This window comes from Elephas maximus, chromosome 6 (genome assembly GCF_024166365.1).
Source record: "Elephas maximus indicus isolate mEleMax1 chromosome 6, mEleMax1 primary haplotype, whole genome shotgun sequence".
Taxonomy (NCBI): Eukaryota; Metazoa; Chordata; class Mammalia; order Proboscidea; family Elephantidae; genus Elephas; species Elephas maximus.
In genome coordinates, this window is record NC_064824.1 from 144,679,447 (window position 1) to 144,695,175 (window position 15,729).

Below are 15,729 nucleotides of genomic sequence, written 5' to 3' on the forward strand. Positions count from 1 at the left end.
ATAAAGTGAAAGGAAAAATGATGATGTAAAAGAGTTGAACAGAAGATTTCAAAGGGCAGCTAGAGAAGATAAAGTATCATGATGACATCTGCAAAAACCTAGAGATGGAAAACCAAAAGGGAAAAACATCCTCACCATTTCTCAAGCTGAAAGAACTGAAGTAAAATTTCAAGCCTCGAGTTACAGTATTGAAGAATTCTATGGTCAAAATAAATGACACAGGAAGCATCAACAGAAGATGGAAAGAATACACAGAGTCACTATACCGAAAAGAATTCGTTGACATTCAACCATTTCAGGAGGTAACATAATCAGGAACCGATGGTACTGAAGAAAGAAGTCCAAGCTGCACTGAAGACACTGGTGAAAAACAAGGCTCCAGGAATTGATGGAATGCAAATTGAGATGTTTCAACAAACAGATGCAGGTCTGGAAGTGCTCACTGGTCTATGTTAATAAATTTGGAAGACAGCTACCTGGCCAACAATTGGAAGAGAGCTATATTTATGCCTATTTCCCAAGAAAGGTAATCCAACCGAATGTGGAAATTATCAAGTAATATCATTAATATCACATGCAAGAAAAATTTTGCTGAATATCATTGAAAAGTGGCTGCAGCAGTATATGGACAGGGAACTGCCAGAAATTCAAGCTGCATTTAGAAGAGGGTGGGTAAGGGGGGTATCATTGCTGATGTCAGATGGATCCTGGCTGAAAGCGGAGAATACTAGAAAGATGTTTACCTGTGTTTTATTGACTACGCAGAGGCATTCCACTGGGTGGATCATAACAAATTACGTATAATAATGCAAAGAATGGGAATTCTGGAATGCTTAATTGTTCTCACAAGGAATTGGTACATAGATCAAGAGGCAGTCTTTCAAAGAGCAGAAGGGGTACAGGATACTGCATGGTTTAAAGTCAGGAAAGGTGTGCATCAGGGTGGTATTCTCTCACCATATCTATTCAATTTGTATGCTGAGCAAATAATCCAAGAAGCTGGAATGTATGAAGAAGAAAAGGGCTTCAGGGTTGGAGGAAGACTCATTAACAACCTGCATTATGCAGATGACACAACCATGCTTGCTGAAAGTGAAGAGGCCTTGAAGCATTTACTGATGAATATCAAAGACCACACCTTCAATATGGATTACACCTCAACATAAAGAAAACAAAAATCCTCACCACTGAACCAATAAATAGCATCATGATAAACAGAGAAAAGATTGAGGCTGTCAAGGATTTCATTTTACTTGGATCCACAATCAACACTCATGGAAGCAGCAGTGAAGAAATAAAAAGACGCGTTGCTTTGGGTGCATTGGCTACAAAACACCTCTTTAAAATGTTGCAAAGCAAAGGTGCCACCTTGAGGACTAAGGTGTGCCTGACCCAAGCCATGGTGTTTGATTGTCTCATATGCGTGCAACAGCTAGACAATGAATAAGGAAGACCCAAGAACTGACACCTTTGAATTGTGGTGTTCACAAAGAACATTGAATGTACCATGGACTGCCAAAAGAATGAATAATTCTGTCTTGGAAGAAGTACAACCAGAATGCTCGTTACAGGCAAGGATGGTGAGACTACATCTCACATACTTTGGACATGTTTTGAGGAGGGATCAGTCCCTGGAGAAGGACATCACGCTTGGTAAAATAGAGGGCCAGTGAAAAAGAGGAAGATATTCAATGAAGGGATTTTCACAGTGGCTGCAACAATGGGCTCAAGCAAAGCAATGATTGTGAGGATGGCACAGGACCAGTCAGTGTTTCATTCCATTGTGCATGGGGTGGATATGAGCAGGAACGGACTTAATGGCACCTGACAACTTCTAACACAGAAGAGTGCATAAATGAGATGAGATTCAGAGAAACTAAGTGAAAACTAAGTTTGAGAGGCCAAGAGCAGAAAAGGAGATTTGGCATTTGGAGGTCTGGGAAAGCAGAGATGTCATGGATAGAGAGATATTTCAACCCCCTCCTCCCCCAGGCTTTCAGTTGAATGAGATCTAAACCCTAGGAGTAAGGACGAAGTGGAAATACACCAGTTTACAAAAGCTGACACCAACTCAACTGGATCAAGACAATATGCTTTCTAGGAGTCAAATAGACTGTCTATAAAGAATGATAACACTGAAGAAAAACTAGGTAACTGGGAGCTCCTAAAAATCAAACACCTATGCTCATCCAAAGACTTCACAAAAAGAGTAAAAAGATCACCTACAGATTGGGAAAAAGTTTTTAGCTATGACATTTCCCATCAGCACCTGATCTCTAAAATCTACATGATACGGCAAAAACTCAAATACAAAAAGACAAATAACCCAATTAAAAAATGGGCAAAGGATATGAACAGACACTTCACTAAAGAAGGTAATCAGGTATCTAAAAGATATGTGAGGAAATGCTCACGATCATTAGCCACTAGAGGAATGCAAATCAAAACTACAACGAGATTCCATCTCACTCCAACAAGGCTGGCATTAATCCAAAAAACACAAAATAATAAATGTTGGAGAGGTTGTGGAGTGACTGGAACACTTTTACACTGCTGGTGGGAATGTAAAATGGCACAACCACTTTGGAAATCAATTTGGCGCTTCCTTAAAAAGCTAGAAATAGAACTATCATACAATTCAGCAGCCCTACTCCTTGGAATATATCCTAGAGAAATAAGAGCCTTTACACGATCATATATATACACACCCATGTTTATTGCAGCACTGTTTACAATAGCAAAAAGCTGGAAGCAACCAAGGTGTCCATCAATAGATGAATGGTTAAATAAATTATGGTACATTCACACAATGGAATATTACGCATCGATAAAGAACAGTGACGAATCTCTGAAACATTTCATAACATGGAGGAACCTGGAAGGCATTATGCTGAGTGAAATTAGTCAGCTGCAAAAGAACAAATACTGTATAAGACCACTATTATAAGTTCTTGAGACATAGTATAAAGTGAGAAGGACACATTCTTTTGTGGTTACGAGAAGGGGGAGGGAGGAAGGGTGGGAGAGGGTTATTTACTGATTAGTTAGTAGATAAGAACTACTTTAGGTGAAGGGAAGGACATACTCAATACAGGGAAGGTCAGCTCAACTGGACTGGACCAAAAGCAAAGAAGTTTCCGGGATAAACTGAATGCTTCGAAGGTCAGCGGAGCAAGGGCGGGGGTTTGGGGACTATGGCTTAAGGGGACTTCTAAGTCAATTGGCATAATAATCTCTATTATGAAAACATTCTGCATCCCACTTTGAACTGTGGCATCTGGGGTCTTAAGTGCTAACAAGTGGCCATCTAAGATGCATCAATTGGTCTCAACCCACCTGGATAAAAGGAGAATGAAGAACACCAAGGTTACACGATAACTATGAGACCAAAACAGAAAGGGCCACATGAACTACAGACTTACATCATCCTGAGACCAGAAGAACTAGATGGTGCCCAGCCACAACCGATGACTCCCCTGACAGGGAGCACAACAGAGAACTCCTGAGGGAGCAGGAGAACAGTGGGATGCAGACTCCAAATTCTCATAAAAAGACCAGACTTAATGGTCTGGCTGAAGCTAGAAGAATCCCAGCGGTCATGGTCCCCAAACCTTCTGTTGGCCCAGGACAGGAACCATTCCCGAAGACTACTCATCAGACATGGAAGGGACTGGACAATGGGTTGGAGAGAGATGCTGATGAAGAATGAGCTACTTGTATCAGGTGGACACTTGAGACTGTATTGGCACCTCCTGTCTGGAGGGGAGATGGGAGGGTAGAGAGGGTTAGAAACTGGCAAAAGGGTCACGAAAGGAGAGACTGGAGGAAGGGAGCGGGCTGACTCATTGGGGGAGAGTAAATGGGAGTATGTAATAAGGTGTATATAAGCTTATATGTGACAGACTGACTTGATTTGTAACTTTCACTTAAAGCACAGTAAAAATTATTTAAAAAGAAAAAAAGCTAGGAATAGAACTACCGTACAATTCAGCAGCCCCACTCCTTGGAATACAACCTAGAGAAATAAGAGCCTTTACACGATCATCTATATGCACACCCATGTTCACTGCAGCACTGTTTACGACAGAAGAAAGTTGGAAGCAACCAACGTGCCCATCAAAGGATGAATGGACAAATAAATTACGGTATATTCACACAATGGGATACCACGCATCAATAAAGAACAGTGACAAATCTGTGAAACATTTCACGACATGGAGGAATCTGGAAGACATTATGCTGAGTGAAATTTAGTAGTTGCCAAATGACAAATATTGTATAAGACCACTATTATAAGAACTCGAGAAATAGTTTAAACAGAGAAGATAATATTCTTTGATGGTTACGAGAAGGGGGAGGGAGGGAGAAAGGGATGGGGTACTCACTAATTAGATAGTAGATAAGAACTATTTTAGGTGAAGGGAAAGACAACACACAATACAGGAGAGGTCAGCACAACTGGACTAAACCAAAAGCAAAGAAGTTTCCTGAATAAACCGAATGCTTTGAAGGCTAGCGTAGCAGGGGTGGGGGTTTGGGGACCATGGTTTCAGGGGACATCTAAGTCAATTGGCATAATAAAATCTATTAAGAAAAAATTCTGCATCCCACTTTGGAGAGTGGCCTCTGGGGTCTTAAATGCTAGCAAGGGGCCATCTAAGATGCATCAATTGGTCTCAACCCATCTGGAGCAAAGGAGAATGAAAACAAAAAAATGAAATTTTTAAAGTGCTGAAAGAAAGAACTGCTTAAAATAAAATTTAATACCCACTAAATATATCCATAAAAATCAAGATAAAATACATGGATTTTTAGATATATGAAAACTGAGAAAATATATTGCCAGTAGAATTGCCCTAAAAGCAACATTAGGACTTCTGTTCTGGGATAGATAGCATAGCATTTCTCCCTGCCCGTCCATGCTAAGTACAACTATAAACCATGGGAATAACACAAGAGAAAACAAACGGAGAACTCTGAAAGGTGGAAAGAGGAAGATTAAATTTTAGGGAACTCGGGCCTGGGAGTACAACTCAGCAGCAGGCCATCTTAACACCCACCACCCAAGAGAAGGTAACCCAGACCTGGCATCTTCTGACCTTTAACCTAAATGCAGAAGGTAGCCCAGGTACACTCATTCCTACCCCAGATGTAGCTACAGTCCTGTTGACAACACCAGGAGAGCCTGACACCATCTATGAAGGGGATGGCACAGGACTGTGCAGACAATATCCGTCAGCAGAAGTGCTCTCCTTCCCTGATAGGCTGAGTTCTCCCCACTGGTCATGACCCTGCATACAGTAAGTGGTCAAAAAGTGCTCTCCACCAGTCATGATTCTACAGCACTGGGAGGGGGATCACACCACAACAAGCACCTGGACAGGAAACCTCTTTGTCTCTGCTAGCCTGAGAGTGCCCTCCTCCACCTAGACAAAGTGGTGCACAGCCCCAATGAGGGGGACACTATCACAACCTTAAGTGTAACCCAGTGCCGTCGAGTATATCCCACCTGAATTTAGAGACCATCTGAAGAATAGATTTGACTCATTGAACACTAGTGACCGAAGACCACACAAGTTGTGGAATGACATCAACGACATCACACATGAAGAAAGCAAGAGGTCACTGAAAAGACAGGAAAGAAAGAAAAGACCAAGATGGATGCCAGAGGAGACTCTGAAGCTTGCTCTCCAACCTCGAGCAGCTAAAACAAAAGGAAGAATTGATGAAGAAAAAGAACTGAACAGAAGATTTCAAAGGGCAGCTCGAGAAGACAAAGTAAGTATTATAATCACATATGCAAAGAGCTGAAGATGGAAAACCGAAAGGGAAGAACACAGTCAGCATTTCTCAAGCTGAAAGAACTGAAGAAAAAATTCAAGCCTTGAGTTGCAATAGTGAAGGATTCTATGGGGAAAATATTAGACGATGCAGGAAGCATCAAAAGAAGATGGAAGGAATACACAGAGTCATTATGCCAAAAACAATTAGTCGATATTCAACCATTTCAAGAGGTGGCATATGATCAGGAACCGATGTTACTGGAGGAAGAAGTCCAAGCTGCTCTGAAGGTATTGGTGAAAAACAAGGCTCCAGGAATTGATGGAATATCAATTGAGATGTTTCAACAAACAAATGCAACGCTAGAGGTGCTCACTCGTCTATGCCAGGAAATATGGAAGACAGCTTCCTGGCCAACTGACTGGAAAAGATCCATATTTATGCCTATTCCCAAGAAAGGTGATCCAACTGAATGTGGAAATTATAGAACAATATCATTAATATCACACGCAAGCAAAGTTTTGTTGAAGATCATTCAAAAACGGCTGCAGCAGTGTATCAACAGGGAACTGCCAGAAATTCAGGCCGGTTTCAAAGAGGACGTGGAACCAGGGATATCATTGCTGATGTCAGATGGATCCTGGCTGAAAGCAGAGAATACCAGAAGGATGTTTACCTGTGTTTTATTGACTATGCAAAGGCATACAACTGTTTGAATCATAACAAATTATGGATAACATTGCAAAGAATGGGAATTCCAGAACACTTAATTGTGCTCCTGAGGAACCTTTACATAGATCAAGAGGCAGTTGTTCAGACAGAACAAGGGGATACTGATTGGTTTAGAGTCAGGAAAGGTGTGCGTCAGGGTTGTATTCTTTCACCATACCTATTTAATCTATATGCTGAGCAAATAATACGAGAAGCTGGACCATATGAAGAAGAACGGGGCATCAGGATTGGAGGAAGACTCATTAACAACCTGCATTATGCAGATGACACAACCTTGCTTGCTGAAAGTGAAGAGGACTTGAAGCACTTACTAATGAAGATCAAAGACCACAGTCTTCAGTATGGGTTGCACCTCAACATAAAGAAAACAAAAATCCTCACAACTGGACCAATGAGCAACATCGTGATAAATGGAGAAAAGACTGAAGATGTCAAGGATTTCATTTTACTTGGACCCAAAATCAACAGCCATGGAAGCAGCAGTCAAGAAATCAAAAGACGCATTGCATTGGGTATGTCTGCTGCAAAGGATCTATTTAAAGTGTTGAAGAGCAAAGATGTCACCTTGAAGACTAAGGTGTGCCTGACCCAAGCCATGGTATTTTCAATTGCATCATATGCATGTGAAGGCTGGACAATGAATAAGGAAGACCAGAGAAGAATCGATGTCTTTGAATTGTGGTGTTGGTGAAGAATATTGAATATACCATGGACTACCAAAAGAATGAACAAATCTGTCTTGGAAGAAGTACAACCAGCATGCTCCTTAGAAGCAAGGATGGCGAGGCTGTGTCTTACATAATTTGGACATGTTGTCAGGAGGAATCAGTCCCTGGAGAAGGACATCATGCTTGGCAGAGTACAGGGTCAGCGGAAAAGAGGAAGACCCTCGATGAGGTGGATTGACACAGTGGCTGCAACAATGAGCTCAAGCATAACAAGGATTTTAAGAATGGCTCAGGACCAGGCAGTGTTTCATTCTGTTGTGCATAGGGCCACTATGAGTCGGAACTGACTCCATGGCACCTAACAACAACAACATCACAAGTGTCCACCCAGAAAACACTCCTAATCCATGCTCAAGACATTGTTTCCCACCTGAGATACCAGGGACTGCTCATACACCGGTGACACGATGTGCCATCACCATGCATAAGGGCCTTGTGACAGTGGGAGGTAGTCCATATGTAGTACTTACAGCACTAATAGTAGTAGTTTTAAGGGTAGGTGATCCGTATGTGGCAGCAACAGCGGTTACAGTGGTGGCTGTGGCAGGTGATCTACGTATAGTAGTAGTGGTAGTTTTGGTGGTGGGAGGTGATCCCTAAGTGTTTGCTTTCTTTTCATTACTTTAAAATGTTTTTCAGAAGCTTTTAAGTATAAATTTGTTCAGTTCTTTTGCTCTGTTTTCTGATGCCAATGAAATTGAATTAAAAAATTAACAGAATTTTATAAATTAAGTAAAAACCTGTCTGTGTCTAACTTCACATTTTAGCTTCACTGTGGTAAGAAAAAAAATATATATATGGATTGTGGTTATTTGCAAAAATATGGAGGGGCCTGTGGTGTTAGGGGAGTCGTTGGGGTTCCGCCACCTCCTGCAGTGATAGTCCCCTCTGGCTTTACTCAACCCCACATGCCTTCTTACACTATGGTAATACTTTATATGAAAGTATCTCCCTACAGCTTTTAAATTTTTATTAGATGTAAAGAAAAACATATAACTTAATTTTTAAATGAATGGAAGGTTTATTTGCTCCACGCTATTCTTCCATCTGTTCTATCTGCCTTCTCTCCCTGCTTGATGAGCATTCTAAAAGATGAATGTCACAGACTGGAAAACACCATGGATTTTACTGAATTCATGAGAAAATGGCCTTGTCCTCCCATGATAGCTACAAAAAAAGCCACAGCACTCCTTAAACCAGACGATCTCACTGATCTAGAACTCAAAGCTTATTAAATGTCACAGATTATTTTGCCATTCCAAGAGATTTCTGATGGTAGATCTGAGGAAAATTCTCCAAGGTGTCCCATCAGGGAGTCACATCTGTAGGTCAACATGCCCATTTCTCTAACGATGAACTATCTGTCATGCTTGAGGTCAGTTTTCTGTCTGGTATCAGTCCAAGTTTACTTCTCAACGCCGTGTTGCACTTAGTGTTCTAACACTTTTCAGACACAGTCATATTTTCAGCCCTACCAAACATTTTTTGTTCCTTAAACTAATCGAGTTTGTAAAGCTTTATTTAATGCTTAAAATTTACCTATACACGAAGTTTAAAATATGTTCTTCTGTAAACAACGACCGCCGCTTGTCTGTCAATTTATCGTACTGTGGTGGCTTGCATGTTGCTGTGACCCTGGAAGCTATGTCACCAGTATTTGAAACAAACAGGGTCACCCATGGTGGACAGGTTTCAGCAGAGCTTCCAGACTAAGACAGACTAGGACGAAGGGCCTGGCAGTCTACTTCTAAAAATATTTGGATCATAACAAATTATGGATAGCATTGTTAAGAATGGGAATTCCAGAACTCTTAATGGTACTGGTGAGGAACCTGTACATAGACCAAGAGGCAGTTGTTTGATACTGTATGGTTTTAAATCAGGAAAGCTGTGTTTCAGGGAATTACTGTAGATAGCATATATCTTGATTTTGCTTTAAATTTTTTTTTTTAATTTTATTTTCAGGCTAAATGTACACAGCAAAACAGACTCCCATTCAGTAATATCTACAGGTATTGTTCAGTGATATTGGTTACATTCTTCACATTGTCTCAACATTCTCATTATTTCTGTTCTAGTTTTTCTGTTCCCGCTGACCTAGTCTCTTAGCCACTAAACTTCACATCTATGCTTAAGAGTATTTGTTCACCATTTGTTCTCATATGGGTTTTTACTTTTTTTTAAGAGTGCAGTACTCAAGAGTGATATTCATTGCTTTATGGGGTAACCTACTATTTAGTTAAAAGTTTACTTGAGTTGACCATTTCAGCTCAAGGCTTAAAGAATATTTTAGAGTAATAGTCTCAGGGATTCCTGCTGTCTCAGTGAGTCTGTTGCAGGACAAGTCTTCCCAGCTTGGGACCAAGTCCAGTTTAGGTTCTTGCCTTCTACTGACCAAGAATGACCAGGAGAGGCTCAGAAGTTCCACACAAACAAAGGTTTATTAGTGACAGAGAAAAAACAAAGGCTCACAAGGGAGGAACAGAGAGGGGCTTCTGCCTACTCTAGCCTCCAGTCTCTCCCCGAATGGAGGTTTTCCTGGAGTTTATAAGGGGCTTTAGGTGGGAAGGATCTCATGTTTTATCCATTGCTTTCTGGGGAAAAAGGTGGGGCATTCTGAGAAATAGAAGGGTTAAGAAATTAGGTGAGTGCCCATCTGGAATCCAAGGTGGAGTCAGTTTGGACAATGCCACATCACCACTGCACAGTCTCTGTGGCCACTTCACAAGACTGTAAGGTTGCACCCATTCTCACTGCACATGCCCTGGGGATCAGCTGATTCTGTTCATCTTTGGAAAGCAGCTTGTAGGGAAGATATGTGGAACTTCGTGCCTCAGAGTCCAGGATGTGGGTTATCTTGTAACTCCACCCCATATGGTGGAATCCTGAAAAACAACTTACAAGAGAGGTATGCAGGACACCACCCCCATAGTGGGGTCCTGAAAAACAGCTTGAGAGAGATATGTAAGATGCCACCCCCATACTGGGGTCCTGAAAAACAACTTGAGAAGGAGATTTGTAAGACTTTATGTATCTAGGGCTGCATGTGTGGGTTGTCTTGTAACATCATCCACGGGATAGACTCCCAGATCAACGGGTCTGTTATTCCAGCCTTGAGGCTCTCCGGCCTTCTGTCTCCGTCTCAAGTCCAGTAAGTCTGGGCATTTTGAAAATCTGAAGTTCCATTCCACATGTTCTTCTTTTCTGTCAGGATCCATTTATTGTGTTCCTAATCAGAACATTTGATAGTGGTAGCTGGGCACCATGTAGTTTTTCTGGTCTCAGGGTAGAGGAAGCTGTGGTAGACTATATCCTGTAAACTTGTTTCGTCTCTGAGTCTTGGTTTCCTTCTTTCTGATATCTTAGATGGCTGTTCACAAACTTAAGACCCCAGACGCTACTCACTGGACTAGGATGTAAAACATAAACTTTATGCACTATATTATGACAATTGTCCAAGTTGTCCCATGAAACTATGACCCGAAGTCTTCAAGTCAAGAAATCTAATCCCATGAGTTGACTGATTATGCCTAAGAAGTATCAGTTTCTGTGACCCTTGTTTATACGCATACATGTGTATGCGTATAAACAAACACATGTGTATTTTGGTCACTGTCGTTACAAAATTATATATAACATAGCATTTACCTAAACATCTTTTGTGTGTGTGTGTACAACCTAGTGGCATCGGTTATCTTGATTAAGCTGTCCCTGGAGAACGACATCACATTTGACGAGCTAGAGGGTCAGGGAAAAAGAGGAAGACCCTCAATGGGATGGACTGACACTCTGGTTGCAACAATGGGCTCAAACATAGCAACAATTGTGAGGGTGTCACATGACTGGGCAGTGTTTCATTCTGTTGTGCATAGGGTAGCTTTGAGTTGGAACCAACTGGAAAGCACCTAACAACAACAATAGCTAATGACATAAAGCATCTATTCTTGTGTTTGTAGGTTACTTGAACGTCCCGTTTGATGAAGCATCTGTTCATGTCTTTGCCCATTTTTCAGTTGGGCTATCTGTATTTTTTGTTGTTGTTGAATTTTTGTGACCTTCCTTTTTTATCCAATTTGACAATCTCTGTCTTTGTGCAGGTGTGTTTAGACCACTTACATTCAAAGCAATTATTCATTTGGTTGACAGAATGTCTTGCTCTTTTCTCTTTGTTCTATTTCTTCGTTTTCCCTCTTTGTCTACTTTCTCTTGGTTTAATTAAGTATTATTTATTAAGTTTACATTCTCTCTTGATTATTTATACCTATTTTAAAAAAATAATGGTTGTCCTAGGGTTTACAATACACATTTTAAATAATCTGAATATACTTTTAAATGATACACTGCTTTGCATATAATATAAGGAGCTGAAAATGGCATATTTTGAATTACTCACTCCCATAGTTTCAGCCATTGATGTCATATATCTCACTTTTGTATAAATTATAAACACAAAACATTGTTAATATTTACCAATCATTTTAGAGTTGTTAAAAATAAGAAAAAAAATTATTATACCCTCTTTTATTCCAGTCTCAATGATCTTCATTTCTTCATGTAGATCCAAGTTTCTGATCTGTAACATGTCCCTTCTGCCTGAAGAATGTTCTTTTACTTTTCCTATAGAATAAATCTACTGACAATGTATTCCCACAAGTTTTGCCTGTTTGAGAAAATATTTAGTTCTTTTTTACTTTTGAAGGATACTTTCAACATGTATAGAATTCTGGGTTAACTTTCTTTTTCCTGCAACACTTTAAGAAGTCACTCCATTCTCTCCTCTGTTGGATGGCTTCTGGTGAGAAGTTTGTTATGTCTGTTATCTTTTATACTCTATAAGTAATGTATCTTCTTTTCTTTGACTCTTCATAATTTTTCTTTCTTTGATTTTCAGCAGTTTGAATGTGATATGCCTAGGTTTTTTGTTTATTTGATTTTGTTTTTGTATTTATCTTGTTTTGAATTCTCTGACCTTATTTGATATGGGGTTTAGTGTCCATAACTTTGAAAAATTCTTTCCCATTATTTCTTCAAATAACTGTTCAGGTCTGTTCTTTCTCATTTGTTCTTCTCCATATATTAAACATATGTTACTCTGTTTAATATTGTCCACAGCTCTTTAATTCTCTATACTGTTTTTTTTCTTACTCTTCTTTTTCTTTGAATTTCTATTTGTGCAATTTCTATAGACCTGTCTTCCAGCTTGATTGTTTGCTCAGTGTGTCAAGTTTACTGATTAGCCTTTCAAAGACATTCTTTGTTATTCTGTTGATTTTGATTTCTCACATTTCCATTTGGTTTTTTTTTTTTAACTTTCTGTCTTCCTGCTGAAATTACCTACCTGATATTACATGTTGCTTTCCTTATTCATTAGAGCTTTTAACATATTTATCATAGTTATTTTATATTACCTGTTTAACGGTTCCAACATCTGTCTCATATCTGAGTCTGATTCTGATGATTGTTTTATCTCTTCAGACTGTTTATTCTTGCATTTCTATACTCCTCAAAATTTACTTTGAAAGCTGTACATCTTGTATAGGACAGTATACACTGAAGTAAATAGATTTTTTTCTTGGAGATGAGCGTGCTATTTCTGTTAGGTCTTTATTGTTGGGGTTTATATTGATCTAATCCATGCTGGGCTGGGTTGAAATTGGCCATTCCTACTATTACCCTCAGTTTTCCAGAGTCTTCAAATTCCTCTGGTAATACCTTGTGTTTATGATGTAGGCTAATTCGCCAGAGGTTCTTTTTTTTTTTTCTTTTTTTCCTGAATGTCCACTTACTGCTTTTGTCCTTCACAACAGTTCCTGCTCTTCCTCCTAACGTCATCCTTAGCCTAGCACATACTCCTGCCCTTCCTCCATGGATAGGATAGAGCCTTTTTTCTCTCTCTCCCCTCTCTCACTTTTTTCTCCTCCATTTGGATTTTTTGCAGCAGGGCTATCAGGCTACAGGATTTTTATTTTTGTTTTTACCTGTAGATTAAATTTCCCACCACCCTTTAGGAGTGATAGGGAAAGTAGGTCTGGGTGGATTTTGTGGTGTCTACCATTTTCTTCCCCTGAATGCTTGTCCATTAAAACCCACAGGCTAAAGCTTTGTTGCCCCTACTCAACAGATCAAGGATCTCATTCTACTTGGATCCACAATCAACAGCCGTGGAAGCAGCAGTCAAGAAATCAAAAGATGCACTGCATTAGGCAAATCTGCTGCAAAGGACCTCTTCAAAGTGTTGAAGAACAAAGATGTCACCTTGAAGACCAAGGTGCGCCTGACCCAAGCCATGGTATTTTCAATCATATCATATGCATGTGAAAGCTGGACAACAAATAAGGAAGGCCGAAGAAGAGTTGACGCCTTTGAATTGTGGTGTTGGCGAAGAATATTGAATATACCATGGACTGCCAAAAGAATGAACAAATCTGTCTTGGAAGAACTGCGGCCATAATGCTCCTTAGAGGCAAGGATGGCAAGACTGTGTCTTACATATTTTGGACATGTCAGGAGGGATCAGTCCCTGGAGAAGGACATCATGCTTGGCAGAGTACAGAGTCAGCAGAAAAGAGGAAGACCCTCAACGAGGTGGATTGACACAGTGGCTGCAACAATGAGCTCAAGCTTAACAATGATTGTAAGGATGGCTCAGGACCGGGCAGTGTTTCATTCTGTTGTGCGTAGGGTTGCTATGAGTCGGAACCGACTTGACAGCACCTAACAACAACAACTCAACAGATTAGGAGCCCCAGGGGTGCAATGGTTAAGTGCTTGGCTGCTAACCAAAAGATTGGTGGTTTGAACCCCCTCAGCAGCTCTGCAGGAGAAAGACCTGGGGATCTGATCTCATAAAGATTACAACCAAGAAAACTGTATGGGGCAGTTCTACTCTGTCACATAGGGTCACTATGAGTTGAAAATAAACTTCATGGAACCCAAAAACAACAACTCAACAGATTAAGTCTTTTGTTCCATAAGAAAAATAGAGGAGATGGGAATGGGAGGAATTTTGATGGCAACTGCCATTCCACTCCCCCCAGTCATTAACCTGGGCACTTTTTCTGTGTTCTGGTCAGTTTTCCCTGAGAGCATCTGATAGGATTCCTGGAGGAAAAAGTCTATAAAAACACAAAAGCCACCATGTGTTTGTAGCTTCCAGGTGCTTCACATTCTCTCACTAGTCCCATTCATCCATTTCCAATTAAAAAAAAAAAATTCTAATTGAATTTTCTTAGTGGCTTATGTGGATTTGGCAACCCCCCCTTTTTTTTTTCCCTAGGTAGCGTAGTGGTTAAGAGCTACAGCTGCTAATCAAAAGGTCAGCAGTTCAAATCCACCAGGCGCTTCTTGGAAACCCTATGGGGCAGTCCTATTCTGTCCTACAGGGTCGTTGTGAGTTGGAAACCACTCAAAAGCAGCAGGTTTGGTTTGGTTTGGTTTTACCCTAGGTAAGTGTATGCTCAGGTCTTTTTTCTCCCTTGGGCACTTGCCCTTTCAAATTTCCAGTTAATTGTTTGTCCTGCAATCTCAATTCTCTGATGGGAATCATAGAAGTTATTAATTCAAAGTTGGTTCAGCATTTTATCTTTTAAAGTTGGGAGCAACACTCCAGGTTTTTCTATCTCTGAGCTGTACTCAAAAGTGTATATTAATATTTTGTATTTAATATATTTTATAAAAATTTCTCCCAATCTATCACTCATCTCTAGATTTTTTTTTGGTCATAGAGTACTTTAAGATTTTAATTTAACGGGGCTTTTTAAAAATGTATTCAGGTTAAGATATTTTGCTTGGCAAAACCTTACTATAATTTTCTGTCTTTATCGTTCTCATTTCCTATTTAGATAATTGGTGCATCTTTAAATTTACTCTTTAAATAGTGTAGAATAGAGATGACAATGTTTATTTATATTTCTAAATGAATGGTTGACTGTTCATAAACTGTTTTCTGAGAAGTCCATACGTTTTCCCATTTCTTGAAAGGACAGGTTTATCAAAGGTCAATTCTCCTATGTAAAATTGCTATTTCTGTCTTTATTGGGAGGCAGCATTACACAGTGACTGAGAAGATATATTCAGAGCCAATCTGAATATAATAAATAATTTAATAAAACTTGGCTTCCAGGCTTTTTAGCTGTGTTTAGCTGTGTTGCCTTGAGCCAGATACTTATCCTCTCTAAGTTTTAGTTTACTCATCTGTGAAGAGGGGGTGATAATAGCATTACAAAATTATACAATGATTTTTACTAGAAATTAAAATTTTTTCAACCAATCCTCTAAAAACTTATCTTTGTAAATAGGATATTAGACAAGATGATTTTTTTTAAGTTTTTCATGTATAATTCAATATGTTAGAAAATCAGTTCTATTAAATTTTCCAGAACTCTCATCTCATAATTTGTCAGTGAGTTATCAATTTTGAGGAAATTATTCACTTTCTTTCTTTCTAGCTCTACAATAATTCACAAAAGTAGATCTTCCAATAATTCAC